At 42.9% G+C, this 21,605-nt stretch overlaps 1 long non-coding RNA gene across 5 annotated transcripts in view; it reads right to left on the bottom strand.

Moving 5' to 3' along the window:
• LOC310714004 overlaps positions 1 to 19,929 on the bottom strand; it is a 338,331-nt gene extending 318,402 nt beyond the window's left edge. For 3 of the 5 annotated variants that reach the window (XR_014529498.1, XR_014529499.1, XR_014529500.1), the window contains exons 1-2: positions 19,202 to 19,929; positions 12,587 to 12,818 (exon numbers count right to left, since the gene is read on the bottom strand). This is a non-coding gene — a long non-coding RNA (uncharacterized lncRNA). Of the gene's footprint in view, positions 1 to 12,586; positions 12,819 to 17,803; positions 18,565 to 19,201 lie in introns of those variants that run through there. The other 2 variants (XR_014529501.1, XR_014529502.1) reach the window with 2 other exon arrangements.
• Between the last annotated feature and the right edge of the window lie 1,676 nt (positions 19,930 to 21,605).

Genomic DNA, 21,605 nt, shown 5'->3' on the forward strand with positions numbered 1-21,605 from the left:
ATATGATCTTCAAAAGGTTTAGTAATTTAAAAATGTACGAGTGGAATTTACAGCACTTTCATGTTCCTTAAATAAATATTATTTTTGTTACAATGTAAAGATAAGTGGGAAAAGGTCTTTTTAAAAATCTGAAAACACATGTACACAACTCAGGGTAATAAAGGAAAGTTTCCTCAATTAGTGAGGAGAGAAAGAATTCACAAAACTTAACGGGCTTTTCAAAAAAATAAATCCACTTGTACTTCACTGACTGGTTTTCAGACAAGAAGTATATTTACAATACGTTTTATGGAATAGACTTCTGATTTGTTTAGATTTAAAAGCACTTGAAAAAAGGTACATGGTCATTTGTTTATGTAATTGTATCAGGAGTTTAAGGGCGGCAAAGATAGTCAAGCAGAGGCCTACTCCTCTTTAGTCGGACTTAATCTCTACTATTTTAAAGAACTTTAACATTTCAATGGCACACCATGCTGCACATCATTCTTAGCTCTTGAAATGTTGGGGCCTTTAATTAACAGTAGCAAAGTAGGAAAACTGTAAAAGGTAAGGCAGTGAAATAAAATGGAGGAAGAGGCTTTTTTAAGAGAGAGAGAGAGAGCGAGAGAGCGAGACAGTGAGAGAGAGAGAGAGAAGTCCAGGAATTGAAGCAAAAACAATGTTACTGGAAGCAGGGGCTAGTGGGGGGGGGCGGTGATGGAAGAGCCCTGAAACCCTAGGGAAGCAATGAAGTGACTGGGAGCAAGAGCAGACATTGTATACCACTCCAATACCTAATTGACAAAGGGCAGCTTAAAAAAGATTTTAATAAAGATGGAAATAATGGGAACCAAACAGCCAATTCTTGGGGTTCAAGCTTCTAGGTCATGGGTAGGCAAACTAAGGCCTGGGGGCCGGATCTGGCCCAATCGCCTTCTCAATCCGGCCTGTGGACAGTCTGGGAATCAGCGTGTTTTTACATGAGTAGAATGCGTCCTTTTATTTAAAATGCATCTCTGGGTTATTTGTGGGGCCTGCCTGGTGTTTTTACATAAGTAGAATGTGTGCTTTTATTTAAAATGCATCTCTGGGTTATTTGTGGAGCATAGGGATTCATTTTAATTTTTCTCAAAATATAGTCCGGCCCCCCACAATGTCTGAGGGACAGTGGACCAGCCCCCTGCTGAAAAAGTTTGCTGACCCCTGTTCTAGGTTGTAGAAAACACACCTTATTTCAGAGTGTTTCTGTTACCAAAGAGAAATCTCTAACACTATGGAAAGGATACTCGATTGTTAAGTCTCCTATCCCTATCTCACACAAAGTGTTCTTCAAAAATAATTGCACTATTTCGGTCATTCATTCATTCATTCATTCATTCACTATTTCATTCATTATCACTGATAGAAAGCATGATATCTCACACAATTCTGGAGGAGCAATACCTTTTATTGGCCCCTTTCGTCTATAAAACACACTAGATTTTTCTTGTAGGTCCAATTTATGTATTTTATTATTTTCTTTTAACAAACCTATATTCTATCTACTTTCTAGGTAAGTCATGGCAGCTAAGAAGTCAAAATACCAGAACCTTTTAAAAAGGTCCCTTGCTTATATTCAATCAATCCTAAAACACACACACACCAATAATAAATTCCAAAGATAAAAATGGTAACTCCAAGGAATTTTCCACCAGCCATGTGTTTACTAGCCACCTAAAACAATATAATGATGGGCCCTGAAGCAACTTGCTTGGCCAGGCAACCCTCCACAGGGAATGCCCTTGCCCTGCTTGCCATCAACCATGCCTCACCTTGTCAAGGGATCTGACTCAAGTCTTCATGTGATGAACACAGTCCTTAAGATACCCAGGTCCTATGCTCAGGGCCATCCCAAGGAGACTTCACAGGCCAGGACAAACTACATTGGGTGTCACTCCCATTCCTTGCATCCACAGAGCCCCCAAAGCACTGATCTTGTTGACCCTCAAGGGCAACCATGCCCAAGCTATTCAGACCTTTAGAAGTTAACACCAGCACCTTGCACTGAGCCTGCAAAGAAAACTGGCAGCCAGTGCATATCATGCAAAATTTGTGTTTCTTGAACAATCAATATTTCTTGAACACAGGTTTTCCAGGCACCAAGTCAAAAGGTTGTCAGATCATATGCAGCTTGTGCAATAACTTGTTTCAGCTCCTAATGCATTTCTTAACAGTCAGTCAAACAAAATGCATATACTTTATAGAGCTGGGGGTTAATAAAATGGTGCAAATTGCTTTTTTACTGGGCATGTGGTTTAAACATTTTAATCCTGTCTGTTAACAACAACAAAAAATCCCACAGTGATTGCTGTAAGCAGGTTCCTAGATGAAGATATCCTGCTTCTATTTTTTACTTAGTATTCTTGCTGTTAATTATGTCCCTTACTGGTGCATTTCTGTACAAGAAGCCATTTTAAATGCTTGCACAGTGTTTTGCTTTCAAAGTGATGTCATAGCAGCGGGGGGGAGAGAATGGGAGAAAGGAGGAGCCAGGATAGAGTAACCAGGAGTTCTTCCTCATACGAACCCAGAAAAACCCACAGTCCATTCATCCTTACCTTATTACATATAAATGAGTTAAGAAACCTCACTGTAATAAAAGAATATCAAAAGACTACATTACTACCATGCCACATCTAATAATGAAACCAATTATAACCATTATTGGTATGTTTTTATTGCAGAGATGGAGCTATACAATAAAAAATATCAGCTAGCAAATGATTATGATCTTTATTGGTCACCATTATCATCCACAGGGAGAATTTTCTTTTATTATGGACAAAGAAAAGCAGTTTCTCTGAAAACCCTCCCACCTTTCATTTGGCCCAGCTGTTACGTTTTGGCCACACTTGACTATTACTTTAGCCAGAAAACCAATTTGGATTTCAGAATCTTAACATGAACAAAACAACGCTCAAATCACAATAAGAATTTCAACATTTATGATGACAGAAGCAAGACTGGGAACGTTTAAGCCATTTTTTGTTACACCTGACCTCAAAATATTGTTTGGCTACACAGTGGACCACTTCCATTTTAGTACGACAAAAACCAAGTGTGGCTGCGCTGCCATTGTAAAGCTTAGACAACACAATGTGTATAATTGCTAACCCACTGGCTTTAGTACCAACCGCTAATAACTATGGGTGCTTTCTAAACACAGTACTACACATAAGCATGTACTCAAAACCTAATGGAATCTGAAGTGTGACTGAGAATTACCAGAAATGTTTTATGCTATAGAGAGGACAGTATGGCATTATGCTGGAAAATCAATGCAATTATTCAGAAGCTCACATTTCCTGTAACAGGAGTAAATCCAAGTGACCACAGAGATAATAGTGTCCAGCTCTGCTATCATTAATTAGGGCAAGAACAGGAAAGAAGCTGTGACCATTTGCGAGAAGGGACTACAATACTATCCTTGTTTCCATCCTTGCGTGCGGATTGTGCCTCACCTCACTGCAACATCCCCATTTGGAGAGACGAAGACAATTTTGAAATAGACAAGCCATTTGGGGAAAGCTTGAAAATCCACCACACAATTTGGGTGAAACACAATTTGGATATATTCTAGCTGTAGAATTGTTTAGTTTTGAGTTAAAAATGAAGACACAATATTCTGCATTACAAGAAGACTTGGACTCAAGCAGATGTGCTAGATATACACACACACACACACACACACACACATAGATACATGACAGATGATAGATAAATGATGATAGATAGATGATAGATAGATAGATAGATAGATAAATAGATAGATAGATAGATAGATAGATAGATAGATAGATAGATAGATAGATATCCTAGATACATAAGGAATGTGGGTAGCACTATGGTCTAAACCACAGAGCCTCTTGGGCTTGCCGATCAGAAGGTCGGTGGTTTAAATCCCTGCAACAGGGTGAGCTCCCGTTGCTCTGTCCCAGCTCCTGCCAACCTAGAAGTTTGAAAGCATGCCAGTGCAAGTAGATAAATAGGTACCACTGTGGCAGGGAGGTAAATGGCATTTCCATGCGCTCTTGTTTCCATCACAGTGTTCTGTTGCGCCAGAAGCGGTTTAGTCCTGGTGGCCACATGACCCGGAAAGCTGTCTGTGGACAAAAGCCGGCTCCCTTGGCCTGAAAGCGAGATGAGCACTGCAACCCGATAGTCGCCTTGGACTGGACTTAGCCGTCCTGGGGTCCTTTACCTTTTACCTTTACCTATATACACACTTTATAATAAGGACCATCTCTGCTGCAAGTCCTAGGAGAGCTGCTTCCTGCTGTATTGGCCTCTTCCCACCTATTCCAGGAGGGTCGAGCCCTGACTAACTCCAGCAACATTAGCAGCCACTATTGCTTAAAGCAGGGCTTTCCAAACTGTGTGTTGCAACACATGTAGGCGTGTCATGCGAGTGCTCCCTGCACTCCTCCTGGGGCTGGAAAGGGATTATTTTAACCTCCAGTTTGCTACTAAAACTTAATTACTGTGTCATGAAATGATGCATGTCTAAAAAGTATGTCAACAACATGAACAGTTTGGAAAGCTCTGGCTTAAAGGGTCAGAGACCATCTTGCCTGCAAGACCTGCTCTTCGGTAGGCCTAGAGACTGTCAGAGTTGGGTGTTGTTTGGAAGTTTTTTGATGGGCTCACATTTTAATTCTACAGATGTTTAATTATTGCTGTTCTTGGTATTATGCATTTGTACCTTTATTGTTAAGACCTTAGTGTGAAATGTGCGGGGACTGTTTGATTTTAATTATATAATTCCCGAGATGCTTTGTTGTTTACGACTGCTCAAATTTTGTTTTATTTTTGTAATTATGTGTATCTTCTGATGTTGTAAATCGCCCTCAGCTTGGTTTTACTTTGGGAAAATGGAATACAAATTGATGATGATGATGATGATGATGATGATGATGATGACGATGATGATGAAGCCCCACAATTAGTCCATTTAGCTCAGTAGTGTCTACACTGACTGGCAGCAGCTCTCAAGGATATTTCATTATCATTATCATCATCATCATCATCATCATCATCATCATTATATTATACATTAAATTTCATCTCAGGGAAGTTCACAGAATAAAACCTCAAAGTACATAGTAAAAACAAAACAAAAACCCTCCCTCCCATAAACACATTTTAAAGGATTGCTAATCAACCCAAGGCCTTGTTGAAGAGGAACACTTTCAATGGTCACCTAAAGATGTACAGTGGTACCTCGGGTTAAGTACTTAATTCATTCCGGAGGTCCATACTTAACCTGAGACTGTTCTTAACCCGAAGCACCACTTTAGCTAAAGGGGCCTCCTGCTGCTGCCGCGCCGCCGGAGAACGATTTCTGTTCTCATCCTGAAGCAAAGTTCTTAACCTGAAGCACTATTTTTGGGTTAGCGGAGTGTGCAACCTGAAGCATATGTAACCTGAAGCATATGTAACCCGAGGTACTAGTGTATAATGAATTAGCCAGACAAACCACCCTGGGGTTTCAGGGAGTTTCAGACATGGGTCTTTTCCAGGCTACTTGGAGATGCCAAAATTGAGCATGGAACTTTCTGTATGGAAATAAGTCAATCTGCCACTACATCCCTTTCTCACACATTAATGAAAATGTTTAGGAAAAGACTAGGAAGGATCTTCATATCAAATGGTTATTTGTATTTTAGTCCTTTCACCCACTTAACCAAAGCATATGAGAAGAAAACAGAACACCCTTTTTATTAATGTTAGGATATTTACCCAACTAATGGAGGGTAGAGAGGTGGTAGGCGGAGTGAAGGTTATTGAACAGAACATATTCCCAACCTGAAAAAACAATTCCAGCCCCCCCAAAAAAGACCATGAAAACTCAGTACATGACAGTCAAGTAAAAGTTCTTCTTGCGCTCTAGACGCAAACTAAGCGTCTCAAACGAAGCAAGATTTTCAGTTCATGAAAAACTGCAGTATATAAAGCTAACGAGTGTCTGTCATTAAATTGAAACTGACATCTTTGTTAAGCCTAAAGTACATATAAACTGGCAGCTACCAGATACGCAGACAGTAACATTACAAAGACTACAGATTGGTTGAAAACCTATCAGCGCAGCCAGACAAAGAGAGGGCATGGACGTATTTCCCACTCCGATAAATGCAAACACACACACACACACAAAGGTCTGGGTTCATTTCCAGTGTTAACTAGTGGAGAAATGAGTAGTGGGGGAGACAGAATAACTGAAAAAAATGCAGGGAGGAAAAAAGAGTAAAGCAGCCCATGTCATTCAGCAATCTTCCATGCAGATGTCCCTTCATGCCTATTAGAATCAGAAGTCAGTTACAAGCTTCGAAATGCCATCTGAACTTTGTACACTAAAGGTAAAGGGACCCCTAACCATTAGGTCCAGTCGTGGCCGACTCTGGGGTTGCGGCGCTCATCTCACTTTACTGGCCGGGGGAGCGTACAGCATCCAAGGTCATGTGGCCAGCATAACTAAGCCACTTCTGGCGAACCAGAGCAGCACATGGAAACGCCATTTACCTTCCCGCCGGAGTGGTACCTATTTATCTACTTGCACTTTGAGGTGCTTTTGAACTGCTAGATTGGCAGGAGCAGGGACCGAGCAACAGGAGCTCACCCCGTCACAGGGATTCAAACTGCCGACCTTCTGAGCAACAAGCCCTAGGCTCTGTGGTTTAGACCACAGTGGCACCCGTGTTACTATCTATTTCTGAGTCCAAATTGTAATATGAAGTAAATCTACAATGAATCATAGAATCATGAGTTTTGTCATAATCCACATCTTTAACGTCATTCCAACAATCAGTTACAGAAATATTCCAATATACTTCCAGAACATCTAAATCTCCACCACCACCATCAGCCATGGAACATCTTATAGTGGCAAAAGAGGACCAAGATGTTTATTTATTTGATCACTAACAGTAATTTAACAATATGAAACAAATAAGAACATAAAACACTTATTTCCAGGGATGCTGTGGGCTGCAGCATAACCCAGACTCAGTTTTTCAGGTGAATTCAAAGATAAGAAGGTACCTTTGGGTTCCAAATTGTCAAACTTTTATGGTGAATCTAAAACAGGTCCAGATCATGGTTAGGCCTCCATGACAGAAATGTAAGACATCAGGGTGTATAAGTATCAGACCCAATTATGGCCCTCATAATGCAATAGTATCCATGTCCCCGAAAAAAAGATTCACAAGACACGCAAATATCACAACTTTATTAGCTAGTGGAAAAGACCTGCAGCAAGAGAGCAGGTAACAGGGAGAAAGGAATTTGCATGGGGGAGGAGCATCCTCATGCCTTTATCTCAATTACTGGGCAACACTACCCCCACTCAAACCCAATCCACTGAAGTGAGGTTTTCACTGCCAACTCACCATGAAGTTGAGCTCAGGGGAAGGCTTGCTTCCCCAACCTGCCCCTGCTGCTCAGCATTCAGCAGGGTGGCTCCACTAGATCCCAAGAATACTGGACCAATAATCCACTTGAGTCAGGCAGCAATGGAAAGTGGTTGGTCAGAAGCACTTCACCCAAAGGTGCCTTGGGTTACTTACCCTACCCTGCCTCCAAATTAGTTCCCAGCCTGCCCTAAATGCCAGCTGGAAGAACCACCCTCCTAACCCCTCACAATTCCCAAGGTCAAACAAACCTTGCTGCAGATCTTTCAGGAAAATGTCCAACCACTCAATAAAGAGATGGACACTATAACCCCTAAACAGATGTGTCAAAGAAAACATGGATGTGAAAATGAGAAAAATAAACCCCACCAGAGGTGAAGATCCATTTCTTGGCCTCCCAGTTCATTCACAGCCTGACCCTGTTAATCCTGTTGAGGTGGAAGGTACTGTACTTCACCAGGAAGCAAGCTCCAACATCGCAGACCACAGTAAGAATGCTAGAGGCGTGTTATTACCATGAACCTATAAGAATCAGACTCTTTCACAGCCTTCATAATGCAAATCCCTCCCCATTTTAGTGTTAACCCTTTGCACAAATGTAAATATGCAGTCAAACAACAGCAGTGAGGAAGAGACAGTGAATTGCTCTCCTATTTAATTTCAGCTGTCCTTGACATGTCAAAAGTCCTTTTACTAGAAAGCCAGATGGGAATTATATATATATATCTATATGATATCCTATAGCCTACTTTGAGAAAGAAATTAAGTACTGAACAGGAATGTCAGACTGAAACATTCAGCCTTTAGGATTTAGGAACTCTGGCTTTTAGAAACAAACAAACCTGATAACAGGCAAGTAAGAGATTAGAGACAGAGAGAAACAGAAGAACAGGAAAATATTATAGTATCACTGGAATGCATCGCACCCAGTTATGTTGTTGTTGTTGTTGTTGATTAAAATTCTATACTGTCCTTCATCTGAAGATCATAGGGAGGTTTAGAATATAAAAACACAAAAATACATACCATTGTAACAAACAAAAACAATACCCCCTAGTTTAAAAGGCTATAGATGGTTTAATTAGTCAAAAGCCTGGAAGAGAAGAAGGTTTTTGCCTGGCGCTGAATCCCTGGGGGGAGCATTCCTCAAGTAGGAAGCCACCACAGAAAAGGCCTTTCTCGTGTTGCCACCTTCCAGACCTGTCATGAAAGAGGCACACAAACAAGAGCCTCAGGTGACAATAACAGTGTCTGGGTCAATTCATATGGGGAGAGGTGATCTTTGAGGTCCTGAGCCACTTAAGGCTTTATAGATCAAAACTAGAACTTGGGCCCAGAAACTAACTGGCAGCCAGTGTGGTCGGGCCATGGCTGCTTTATACGCTCAAAACTGTCTTGCCCCTTTGAGCAACCTGGCCAGTGGTTACCAGAGCACAGGCAACAAAAATTAAGCTATCCCTGTCCAGATAGGGGCACAGCTGGGGCACCAGCTGAAGCTGATGGAAAGCACTCCAAGTCACCTGAGCCTCAAGTGACAGCAAAGGATCCCAGAAGTACCCCCAAGCTGTGTACTCACTTAAGTCACAGGCCCCAATCCAAACACGCAGGCCCCAATCCAGTTGAAACCAAGCGCTTTGACTTGTCACTAATTTTACTGGAAGAATTAACGTTACCAACATGTAAGTTCTATGAGAGACCTTACACAATCACTGCATCATGACCCAATTGCTTTGCTCAGAACAAATTCTTTTAATTATTACTTGTTTTAGTTTATATCCAGCCTTTCTTCCCAAAGGAGCCCAGGGTGGCAAACACACCAACGTTTCCAAATAAAAAATAGCTAAACAGTTAAAACATTCTAAAAACAATTACTATTAAAAAAAACCATATAAAAGCAGTTTACAGTTGAAAACATTCTAAAAGCAGTTGCCATTAAAAATGTTCTCAAAAACATTATTTCATTCAGTGCTGATTCTAAAGGTTTCTATTGACAAGGAATTTGGGGAGCAGAGCTTATACCCAGACAGGCATGCTCTTACAAGATTCGCCACTGGCGAAAAAGCAATGAAGCAAGTCTCTAATCTGAAAAAATAGCACCACTGTGGTGAAGAATTTGGAGTTTCTCCAGCTTCCATACCAATTCCAAAACCCAACAATCTTGCAGTGAAATTCTCAGTGGTTGAAATCATATTAGTTCCACAGCCATTTTACATAATTCATACTAATTACAGTGAATCATTATGGAGTGCTTTATGGAGTGGTTTTTCTTTTTTTAAGAGGAGAACATTGTTTTGTAGAAGGCTACAGAAGGATACAGAAATCCACTACCTAAAATAATACAAACAAACTTAAAACACAATGTTTCCTATCACCACTTAATTTGTAATCTCCTTCATAATAATAACAACTGTCTCAATCAGATTGATACAGCCTATATGTTTCAAACTTTTTTCTTTGGAGCAGTGTAATCCTATGTATGTCTACTCAGAAGTAAGTCATAGGGAGTTCAATGGAACTTACTCCCATGTAAGTGTGCACAATATAAGATTGTTAGTTGTTCCAATAGGAGTAAGAGCTTTTTTTTACAGGAAGAAGTAGTAGTAGTACCATAGTTTGCCCATATTCAACTAAGTGTCTCAACACACAGTTTGTAAAACTATGCTTTAAGCAATAGTAGCTTAAAGTAGTTAGCCCATATTCTCAAAAGCAAAATGAAGATTATGGTGATGTTTAAAACTGAAGTAACTCGAAGGTAAATTTTATGTGAATGGCTGTTCTTAAGGAAGAAATTAAGTCACAAAATTTACAGCTACGGACAATATAAAGTCAGATTTATTTATTTTTTCTTTTGATTTACTATCTGCATTGTTAATCTAGACTCAAATATTGTTAGACTTTCTAAGGACCAACCATTTTGTCTTTATTGGTTGCTCATACACCTTTTTCTTTATGCAGTGTTGTCTTCCTGGTCAAAGTGCCTCCCCCTCCTTGGTTGCCCCCATCCCCCTTCCACTCCTATGCAGCTATGCAGTAGTTATCAGTATCATCAGCATCACAATGCCAAGCAACTACCAAAATATAAGAATCCTAGCCTATATCCGGGATATGCTTGGGATGAAGGGAACACAAGCTTCCATTTGCAGCTTCAATACACACCTCAATCTTCTGCTTAAGTACAACTTGAGCTGAAAAGGGAAGTAACATTTGCATGGGAAGGAGCTGCCTGGTTCCTCAGTTTTAACATTACAAGCACTATGAAGCAACAAGGAAGAAATTACCACATCAATGCAGGCGCAGGTCAATTCTGTGTCCAGGGCAGCTGTCTACCAGCTACATCTGGTAGGCAGGATGAGACCCTACCTGCCTGCAGACTGTCTCGCCAGAGTGGTGCATGCTCTAGTTATCTCCCGCTTGGACTACTGCAATGAGCTCTACATGGGGCTACCTTTGAAGGTGACTTCTCAGTAGTGGCACCTGCCCTGTGGAACACCCTCCCATCAGATGTCAAGGAAATAAGCAACGATCCTACTTTTAAAAGACATCTGAAGGCAGCCCTGGCAATGGAAGTTTTTAATGTTTAATCCTGTATTGTGTTTTTAATAGTCGATTGGGAGCCACCCAGAATGGCTGGGGAAACCCAGCCAGGTGGGTGGGGTATAAATTATTATTACAGTATTAATAATAAACCCTCAATATAATGCAGATTTGGGAGGAGGGAAATTGAAGTTCTCTTTACAACTTGGAAAACAAGAGATTATTCTTCTCTCCCTAATATTAAAAAAAAAAAACCAGCCATCCTCAACACTTTTTCTTAAGGAGTGCATACTTAACTGCCCTACATCTTTTACAGACCTCAACAAATCTTTTGGGAGAAAATATGCATATCAAAAGCAACTATTTCCATGGCACTAACTGCCCTAAATATAAACAGAGCATACAAAACTGACAAGACCAAAGCCAATGCAAGCATCATAACTATCTGAGATACCTTTTAGAGGCATGCATTTAACATTCACCCTATCTTAAACAAATCCCAAAAAAATGCTTCTATTCCCAACACTAATATTTCACCCAAATACTTATCTTTTCCCCCATAGTATCCACCTTGACCACTTAAAGCCATAGCCTAATTCACTGTTTAAATGGACACTCACAATATGTACAAATGGTTGGCTTCCACAAAAGCATCCAACAAAACAAACTTAAAAGAAAAGCCTGCAGCAAATTTTAGATGGTGGAGGGAAAGATACCCAAAGAAGGCATATTCAAAGTCCAGAGATCCTAACCACCTTTTAAGAACAGCAACACCCAATCCAGGTATCACTTTAGTAAGGCCAAGCAGGGTCAAAGGAGGTAATATTGAAAACAGTAACCAAGAGTCCAAAAAGGCGATATGGCCCAAGTCACATTGAAGGTTGGGTTCCAGGGCAGGCAGGAAAAGACAAAGAGGCAGCAGACGAGTGATGTGTTATAAGGCAATGGAAATAAATGAGTCTGTGACAAGTTGCTCAGACTGGGAAGGTCAAGTATGGTCACAATATGTTTCTTGACCTAGACCACTGATCCCTCTGAACTAACCAGTTAAGAATCTCTTCTTGTCACTGTGGACCAACAAGACTCAGGCCAGCCAGATCCAGATCGATCGATCGACAGACAGACAGACACAAACCCACACACAGAGATCCTGTGGCCCTCCAAATGTTTATTGTTTATTTATTTATTTATTTATCCCATCTTTCTTCCAAGGAGCTCAAGGCAGCATAGATGGTTGTACCACTTCACATTTCACCCTCACAACATCCCCGCGAAGTAGGTTGGCCTGAAAGGCGGTGAATGGTCCAAGGTCACCCAATGAGCTACAAAGCTGAGTAGGGGATTTGAACCCTGTTCTCCCAGGTTCTAGTCTGACACCACACTGGCTCCAGCTCTAAACATCCCTGACCATTAACCATGCCGACTGGGACAGACTGACTCCAACAACATCTGGAGGACCACCCCTGATACATGCCTCAACATTTCAGAAGCTGTATTTAACAAATGAACGTATTTTGGAGCACATAACTGACATGCATAACATAGCTAAAGGAGCAATCCTAAGTTTGGCATCAAATCAGTAGTTGAGTAAGACTTATTCTGAGCAACACTGTTTATTTTACACATACCTTATTCTGAATCACAGAGGTGACCAAGCCATTCACCTACAATTTTCACCGGCTTCCATTTGGAGAAATTGTTACAACTTATAAATCCAAATATTAGTGTCTTCTTTGGTTTACACTGTATTCCACAATGAGAAGGTTAATAAAACATGGCATCTGTCTGGTTCTGGTTGATACCGATTTAGACGTAGCTTGCTGGCAGGTATCCTGCTTCAGAGATATTCACACAGTTTACCTATTCAATAGAAATGAAAGGTTGTAAGCTTTGGTATTGGCACATTTCAACAGTTTCATGATAAAATAATTCTAAAGCTGTGATTGTAAGCACACATACTTGGAATTAAGTCCAACTGATTTTTAAGTAGGATCTGTTATTACCTAAACAGGCTTAGAATTCAGCTGGAAGACTCCTGTAAGCCTCATTTGTGTTCAAAGATGAAAATATCAGAACAAACCTGATATTCCTTTGGAACAGGGGTGCTCTAGGGGACCACATGCCAATGATGAGTGTGACCATTTGCACACACAAGGGCGATTTGCATCCCCATCAGGGCACTGTGCTCTGCCCACCCCAGTGCAGAATCTACTGTGTAGTTTTCCTTTTTGCTGCTGCAAAACCTGGTAGGTGGGGGCAGAAAAATGCTTGGTGGGGAAGGTAAACCAGAGCCCCAAGCAGCAGGTGAGCCACCCCTGCTTTCGAATAGTTGTTTCCAATTGGGGGTCCACAGACCTCAAGGGGTTCAGATAAACTATCCAGGGAATCTGTGGCACCATTCACATAACAAAAGCTACCAATGCTATAGAGATATGAAAATTTTCAGAAGTAAGGTGTCCATAACTTGGCTTTTGAAAAACACAGGGTCTGCAGTACTTAGCTAATTGGGAACCACTGTTCTAGAAGCTTTTGTTGCAGTGCAAAACTATGTGTGCCTATTTAAGAAGTAAGCTCCACTGGACTTAATGGGAGTTCCTCCTAGGTAAAGACGTAGAGGGTTGCAGCCTAACCCATTTCATCTCAACCACTGTACTTTTACTATTAAGCACCACCCATTTTAGGAGTATTACAGAAGCAACGTTTCCTCAGTAGGGTTTTTCCACATGCATTGAACTTTTAAATCTTACCTCTGGCAACTTATCATTAGCCATTAATTTCTAGCAACTACAGCAAAGACGTTTCCCAACCCTTCTATTCAAATAACGATTTGAGCTTGGTGCACAGTAAAACACAAATATTGTTGTTTGCATAAGTCACAAAGTATTACAAGAAGACTGACACAATCACTAAAAGAGTATCAAATGGATACCACCCTAGGCAATTACAAGTGGGCCCACAAATCTAAAGAGTTACAAATATTACTCTTAAATGCCTGTTAAAGGGAAGATTGTTTAAAGCATGGGTAGGCAAACTAAGCCCTGGGGGCCGGATCCCACCCAATCGCCTTCTAAATCCGGCCCGCGGACGATTCGGGAATCAGCGTGTTTTTACATGAGTAGAATGTGTGCTTTGATTTAAAATGCATCTCTGGGTTATTTGTGGGGCATGGGAATTCATCCATTATTATTTTTTCCAAAATATAGTCCGGCCTCCCACAAGGTCTGAGGGACAGTGGACCAGCCCCCTGCTGAGAAATTTTGCTGACCCCTGGTTTAAAGTGACTAGCAACTCAACCCTAATGCAGATACAGCATGGAGTGACAGATGATGAAATGGCATGCAGAACCAGACAAGAAGCCATCACCACTCTGAGGAAATGTGTCCCCCATGCTCTCCTGATTTTATAATCGGCATACACCTGAAAGTTTTCTGTTCCTATAGATTTAGCCGCAAGGCCCACTATAACTTCATTACACTATAACAAAGCCCAAAGGGCAATCTGCATCAGAGAAATGATGGAAGGAAGAGAGTTGCTCAAATCGCTTCCTTCTGCCCATCAATTTCCTCCTGAAATTTCCCATTCCTATTTAAATTTCTAACCCTGTGATTTTCCAGACCCATGTCTGCAAGGTAAACATGGATCTGCAATACTAGCAGAAACTAAAGGAACAGATTGCAGAGAGGATCTTCAGGGTCAAGAGGGCCAGCAGGGAAGGCTTAAGCCAGGCATGGCCAAACTTGGCCCTCCAGCTGTTTTGGGACTACAATTCCCATCATCCCTGACCGCTGGTCCTGTTAGCTAGGGATGGTGGGAGTCGTAGTCCCAAAACAGCTGGGGGGCCTGGCTTATGCCTGGCGTAAGTATTCCCTCCCTTCTCACCTCTTCTTCCATGCAAAACAGTCCCTCCAGGGGTGCTTACCAGTGAAAAATAGGCTTTGCTACATATGACTGTAGTGTAACATACTTAACACTGTTTGAACTACATGGTTAAACTAGCCACAGTTCTCTTCCCAAATATGGTTACAACTTATCTTCTGGAAACTGTGGTCCTACCATTTTTCGATAGGGGTGGACACATTAGTCTCTTGCTGCAAAAACAATGAAGAGTCTGTCTGGTAGCACCAAAAAGACAAGTTGTTGTTGTTGTTGTTGCAGTCATGTTGACTATGAGTATAAAATCCAACAGAAAGCATGCACTTGCATGAGGAATATTTAACCAAAAAGGACTGATTGTCTTTATTCTAGAATCTAAGCAGTCACCTGCGGGTGGCGCTGTGGGTAAAACCTCAGTGCCTAGGACTTGCCGATCGCATGGTCGGCGGTTCGAATCCCCACAGCAGGGTGAGCTCCCGTCTTTCGGTCCCAGCTCCTGCCCACCTAGCAGTTCGAAAGCACCCCTAAGTGCAAGTAGATAAATAGGTACCGCTTTATAGCGGGAAGGTAACGGCATTTCTGTGTGCTGCGCTGGTGCAGGCTCGCCAGAGCAGCTTCGTCACGCTGACCACGTGACCCGGAAGTGTCTCTGGACAGCGCTGGCCCCCGGCCTCTTAAGCGAGATGAGCACGCAACCCCAGAGTCGGACACGACTGGCCCGTACCTTTACCTTTAAGCAGTCACCTAGATTTTCAGAAGTGGTATACCTCTGAATAATATGATGGGCACAAGTGGAGGAAGTATTGTCACACTCAAGTCCTGCTTGCAGGCTTCCCATGAGCCACTGTGAGAACAGAATGCTAGATTAGATGGGCCTTTGGCCTAATCCAACAGGGATCTTTTTCTGTACAAGTCTAAGTGATCTTTGTTTTTGTTTCATTTTTAAGATTTCTAACCGAACTTCACAGCTGATTCCCAAAACCAAAGGCAACCTTTAGCACTATTAAAAGGCCAACTTCCCTTTTCATAACTTGCTTGGGTTTTAGGCGTAGAACAAGTACACGTTGCCCAAATAAGCACCAAGTGCAATTTCTCAAATACAAATCACAATAGCGACTGCACAACCCCCACAATATTTCTATAGGCTTGAAGCTTCTATTGTTGTTGAAAAGGCCCTGGAAATAGCTTTAAAGCTTCAGGTAAGAAATGGAGTAGGAAAGTTAACAGGGAATCAGTGAAATACATTAAACAAAGATATGAGCAAAAATTAAAGAAATCAGATTAAATTAATAAGAAAACTGAACAATACAGGAACAGGAGAAGTTGGAAAATATGAGCTATGAGGTGGTACAAGTTAGGAACTTGGTTTCTCTATTTCTCTTCCCACCCTCTCTCCTTTGTAGCTCTATTCTTGAAGTACTCTATTGTTCTGAGCTCTGCTGAGCTTAATGAACTTTGTAAGTATTTCTGGCAGTACAGCTTACACTCTCAAACCTTAACATCAGCCCTTAACTGGAACACTTGTACAGGAATCACACAACTGGACTCATATGAAGGCCTAATCGCACAGTGACCAGATTGCCAATACTTTTATCTGTACTAGTGATCTTACCAGCCTGGCTCTATTGGTGGTTACAATACTCAGAATGTGCTCCAGAATTTCCTACATAGACAAGGCCTGTGTGTTACTGCACATTAGATCCAGCATTTGTCATTCCAGTACTAGATCCAAGTGCTAGAATTACAGTATATTGGTTCAACAAGACCAGCCATGACAGGAAATAATCTGCCCATTGCAGGCTCTCCTGTGGATCTACTAACATTTGTGAGAGAAAAGTGAGGAGAAAATGAAGGACGGATATACACTACAAACTTAAAATGCTTTGGTACCAATCCAACTAGCATGGTTTCATCAAAGATCCTTGGAACATGAAGTTCTACAAGCGCGCTGAAAATCGCACTGAAGATTTCTAGTCCACATCATGGAACTAAACTTTCAAGGATTCCCCGGGGAGGAAAGAAGTATTAAACCAGTGTAAGTCTGTAGTGTAAGAGTCTGCATCAAAATAAAGTATTAAAAGAAGGCATGCCTGCAGATATCACTGCAAAACAAATGCCGTGTATAAGAAAAAAGTTGTAGAATGGTAGGTATCATGAATCAAAAGGAACACAGCAACTGGGAAAAGCAGGGAAACAATGGGATTAAGAAAAAATGGTTATTGAAAGAAACAGAAAAATTCAGGACAAATAATTTAAATAATAATAATAAGAGAGCAAACAGGAATATAATGTAAGTTACCAAAACTTAACAAAAGGGGAGAAATGCCAGAGCTTTGAAACAAACAAAAAGAACACAAGATTTTCACAAGTATACTGGAAAGTAGCCTGAAAACTTCCATCTTAATAATGGCCCATTTAACAGTGAAATGTGCTATCCTAATGGTCCAACTCCGAACAGCTTTCCAGTTCTACAGAGGCAGAGAAGTTTCTGCTGGTACTTAGCTTACATTTATGCCTCCACAAACTCACACATCAACAAAGAACCAGCATTCACCTGCATCTCACCCAGGCAGATTCAATGCAGACCACACCTTCCAAAATGTCCACCTTCCCTTCAATCTGATCATTTCAGCATCCCGTTCATGGTTCAGCCAGCACCCCCAGACACAAAAAACACTCTTCCCAGTCACTGTCCTGAGAATCCATATTTCAAGCAAGAGGCAGTCTCTCTGCCCCCCCCCCCTTGGTGCCCGCCAAACTGCATTACATAAGCAGATCCAAACTGACAGAATTGCAGGCATTAACAAAATCAACATCATATCCCCAGCGTATTAACATCCAGACCCAAGTGGATTCCACACTAGTCTGATGCACACATCCCAACCTCTCTATCGCAGTTTCCACTTAACACTTTCAGTTGATAACAAAGCCACAAAGGGAAGAGGGAGAGAGAAATAGCAGAAGTAACTCACCTTCCTTCTTCTCTTAACTTAAGACCAAAAAATATATATATTAAAATTAAAAACCAGGACTCTCTGAGGAGTAGCTGGAACATTCTGCAAAGTCTTTGGAAGAAGTTGGAGAAGTCTGGATAAACTGTTGAAAAGACCAGATAAACCCAGAAGGGGAGATGGAGAGTTCATCCGAGTTTCCTCTTTTGTTCAAGTTCCCTGAGCAGACAAAGAACCAGCAAGCGGCAGCAGGTTTCTCCCTCTCACCCCCTTTCCCTCCCCCTCCCTCTCCCCACCCACCCCCATCCAAGAGCACCTCAAGTCTAACTTCAGCCTTCTCTTCTTCTTTTGAACAGATCCTGCCCTGCAACTTTTTTTCCTCTCCCCCCCAAAAAAGAAGCCTCTCGTAGACTTCCCTTTGCGCCTCATCACAGCCTCCAGTTCAAAACTTCCCTCTAACTGAGCCTCCCAGAAAAACAATTTTAATGGAGGCGGGAGGGGGCAAGGAGGAGAATCTCTCAAATCATTATTTCCGGTAGATGCACCTCTTTGTTTGGATTCCCCTTGACGGTCATTGAGAACAATTCCCCTCGGTATTCGGGCTAGGCGCGATTCCCCTTCCCAGCCCCCTCCTCTTACGATTCCCAAGAACAAGGTCTAGATTTCCCGAAAATGGGAAAGATATCCTCACACCCAAAGTGAAGGAGGGGGGAGGGAGGTGCAGGATAGGGGAGGCCATCAAGATGTAGGGTTAACACGTTTCCCTTTCACTTTTGGAAACGTACCCATCCAGCCAAGGGGAACAAAAGCGCCCTCGCGCTAAGCAGCTCGGCAGCAACCAGCTTTTGACATCTCCCTACCTGTTGCACAGCGAGAGGGAGGGAGCGGTGGGAACGAGAGCACCCGGCAGCCCATAATAATAGGGGCTCGCCAAGCTTTTCACCTGTCCTCCCTGAATAGGGGCTACTGGAGCCGCTTCCCAAAATGAAACAAAAGGGGGTCGAGGAACGCAAAGAGTGTGGGGACTAGGGAAGAAAGCCAAAAACAGTCCTCCCCCCCCCCCGCCGCCTCCATTCTCATCTACAAACCATCGTTTTCAGTCGTCTCCCAAAAGCAACAAGTCTCAGTCCCAGCCTGTTCGTTCCACTTGCTCCATATTTTTATCAATGAGAAGGAGGGGAAGTACACAAACACACCCGGACGCCAAGAGCACATTCTAATCCCAGACTAAACCGCCTGCCACTGAGGCTGCAGCTTCCTAACTAACGCGCACAGCAAAGGCCGGGCTGGGGAGGGGAGGGATATTGAACACACAAAAAGAAAACTTTTGCTGTTATAAGGTCCCGTTGCTTTGGGGAGGATGGGGGGAGAAGAATGGTTAAAGTTCGCGGCGCTCCACAAAAGAGAAACGCAACTCACCTTAGGAGACAGAAGGATAACCCCTTCCGCTTTCTCCTCCTTCCTCTTCCAAACGGTTGGACGGGGCGGCGGGGGGAGGAGGAGGAGAAAACAATGCAATTGCGGCGGGTCCGTCTATCTGAGCTAAGTGGCTCCCCCTCGGCTGCCCGCCCGCTCCTCGCGTCCCCCGGCACCAAACAAAGGCGCAGCCAAGAGCTCGGCTTGCTTTGCGCTTAACTTTTTTCTCACATCGATCCCGCTTCTGCAACTTTTGCCCAAGTCGGGTGCCTAGTTGCGGAGACATGAAAAGAACACAAAAGGAAAAATTAAGGCACCAGCCCCCGCCCCCCGAGCCGCCGCTATTGCATTGTGCCATCCTCCATGCCATGCTGTACGATTTCGATCTTTAAAAACTAATACTAAAGCGGGGTGGGGGAAGGGGATGTGGATCATAGCGAGCCTGGAAGTTGGGGAAAGTCCACAAATTCTTCCTCTCTTTCCAATGGCCTGCGCGCGCTTTGTTTTGGATACCACGAGGAAAGGCGTTGTTAACCCCAAGGAGGAGGGGGAGAAAACGCTGAGCGCGTCGCGGCGCCAAATAATCCCTTTGTGCGCACGTGCGCAAAAAGTTGAAGATGTTCCGAGTTCCGACCGCGCCTTGTTCTTGAGCAACGAGTCGCGGCCGGGTCTCCCTTTAGGCCCCCTTACAGAACAGCGCCTGCCCGAGCAAGCAGCGCCCGGAAAGCTCCGCGGCACTTCTCCTCCAGTCCCCACGGCTAACTTCCACCAAGGCCGCGCCAATATGCTCTTTAAAACAAACAAACAAGCTTAATTCTGAGTTGGTTCCCTACAACGTCCCCAGGTCGCTTTACCTACCTTGCCGGTCTACACCTGCAGGGAAACTGGGCAGTAGAATTGACTGCACCACTTTAGACTGCAGGTGAGAGAGCGCCAATTTAAAACAAAAAGGAACAAACCTGAAATCAAAACATTTAGCGCATTAGAGAGGAACTTTTTTTAGGGCAGGCAGCAAATTTGTTACTTATAAATAGTTTTTTTTAAAAAAAAACCCACAAACAACTTATGTAGTAAAAAGGGATATTCGAAAATGATATCCCTTCCGCTGTCCACAATCTGAAACTGGCATGGTCTATTCCACCACCACTGGTAACAACAAAACCTCCTTCTATTGTGTCACTATTCTGACCTTGAGGAAAGGATTCCAAGTTGTGTGGATTCATTCCCATGGCACTTCACCCCTGGAAGTGCTTCTGAGTGAACCTCCTACCTGTATGTAGATAGCAGGAGAGGTCAGAAAGCCATATAATGTTTGGCCTCAGAATCAAGTGGGTCCGTTCAGCACTCCTGGCTAAGTTCAAAAACTGTTGTGGCAGGAATTCAACCATTCAAAAGAAATGTTGTTGTTGTTTAGTCATTTAGTCATGTCCGACTCTTCGTGACCCCATGGACCAGAGCACGCCAGGCACTTCTGTCTTCCACTGCCTCCCGCAGTTTGGTCAAACTCATGCTCGTAGCTTCGAGAACACTAACCATCTCGTCCTCTGTCGTCCCCTTCTCCTTGTGCCCTCCATCTTTCCCAATATCAGTGTATTTTCCAGTCTTCTCTTCTCATGAGGTGGCCAAAGTATTGGAGCCTCAGCTTCATGATCTGTCCTTCCAGTGAGCACTCAGGGCTGATTTCCTTCAGAATGGATAGGTTTGGTCTTCTTGCAGTCCATGGAACTCTCAAGAGTCTCCTCCAGCACCATAATTCAAAAGCATCAATTCTTTGGCAATCAGCCTTCTTTATGGTCCAGCTCTCACTTCCATACATCACTACTGGGAAAACCATAGCTTTTACTATACGGACCTTTGTTGGCAAGGTGATGTCTCTGCTTTTTAGGATGCTGTCTAGGTTTGTCATTGCTTTTCTCCCTAGAAATGTTGGGTCAGTCCAATTGATGCAATCCATCTAGACCTACATTCAGTGCTATTTTTCTAGAAAAAGAGGTGCCGGAACTCACCCTTATAATGGCAATAACGCCCACCTGAGAGGTGCCGGAACTGAGGTCCAGCAAGTTCCAGCTGGGGAAAAAACCCTGCCTACAATTCCTTCTTCTGGGGAGGCTGGATTTACTGTGAAGAGAGGTACAGGGTAGCAGAGGGCTTGAGCAGAACTGAGGTGGGCAGCCTTATTGAAGAGGGTTGTATACCTGCTTCAGTTCCAATGGTGGTTGGTACCTACTGAGACTGGCAGAGCAGAAGGCTGGGAGACCAAGAGTAGGCAGAGCATTGGCCATGACAGGAAGAGGCAGCTAATTCTTCTCCCCCCCCCCCCACCTCACTGGGAGGAAACAACACTGAGACTGATGAGGAGGACGCTGACAGCCATTGCCACCCCCAGATTGGTGATAAGTATGAAAGC

The sequence above is a fragment of the Podarcis liolepis genome, assembly GCF_965112155.1.
Source record: "Podarcis liolepis genome assembly, chromosome: 8".
NCBI lineage: Eukaryota > Metazoa > Chordata > Lepidosauria > Squamata > Lacertidae > Podarcis > Podarcis liolepis.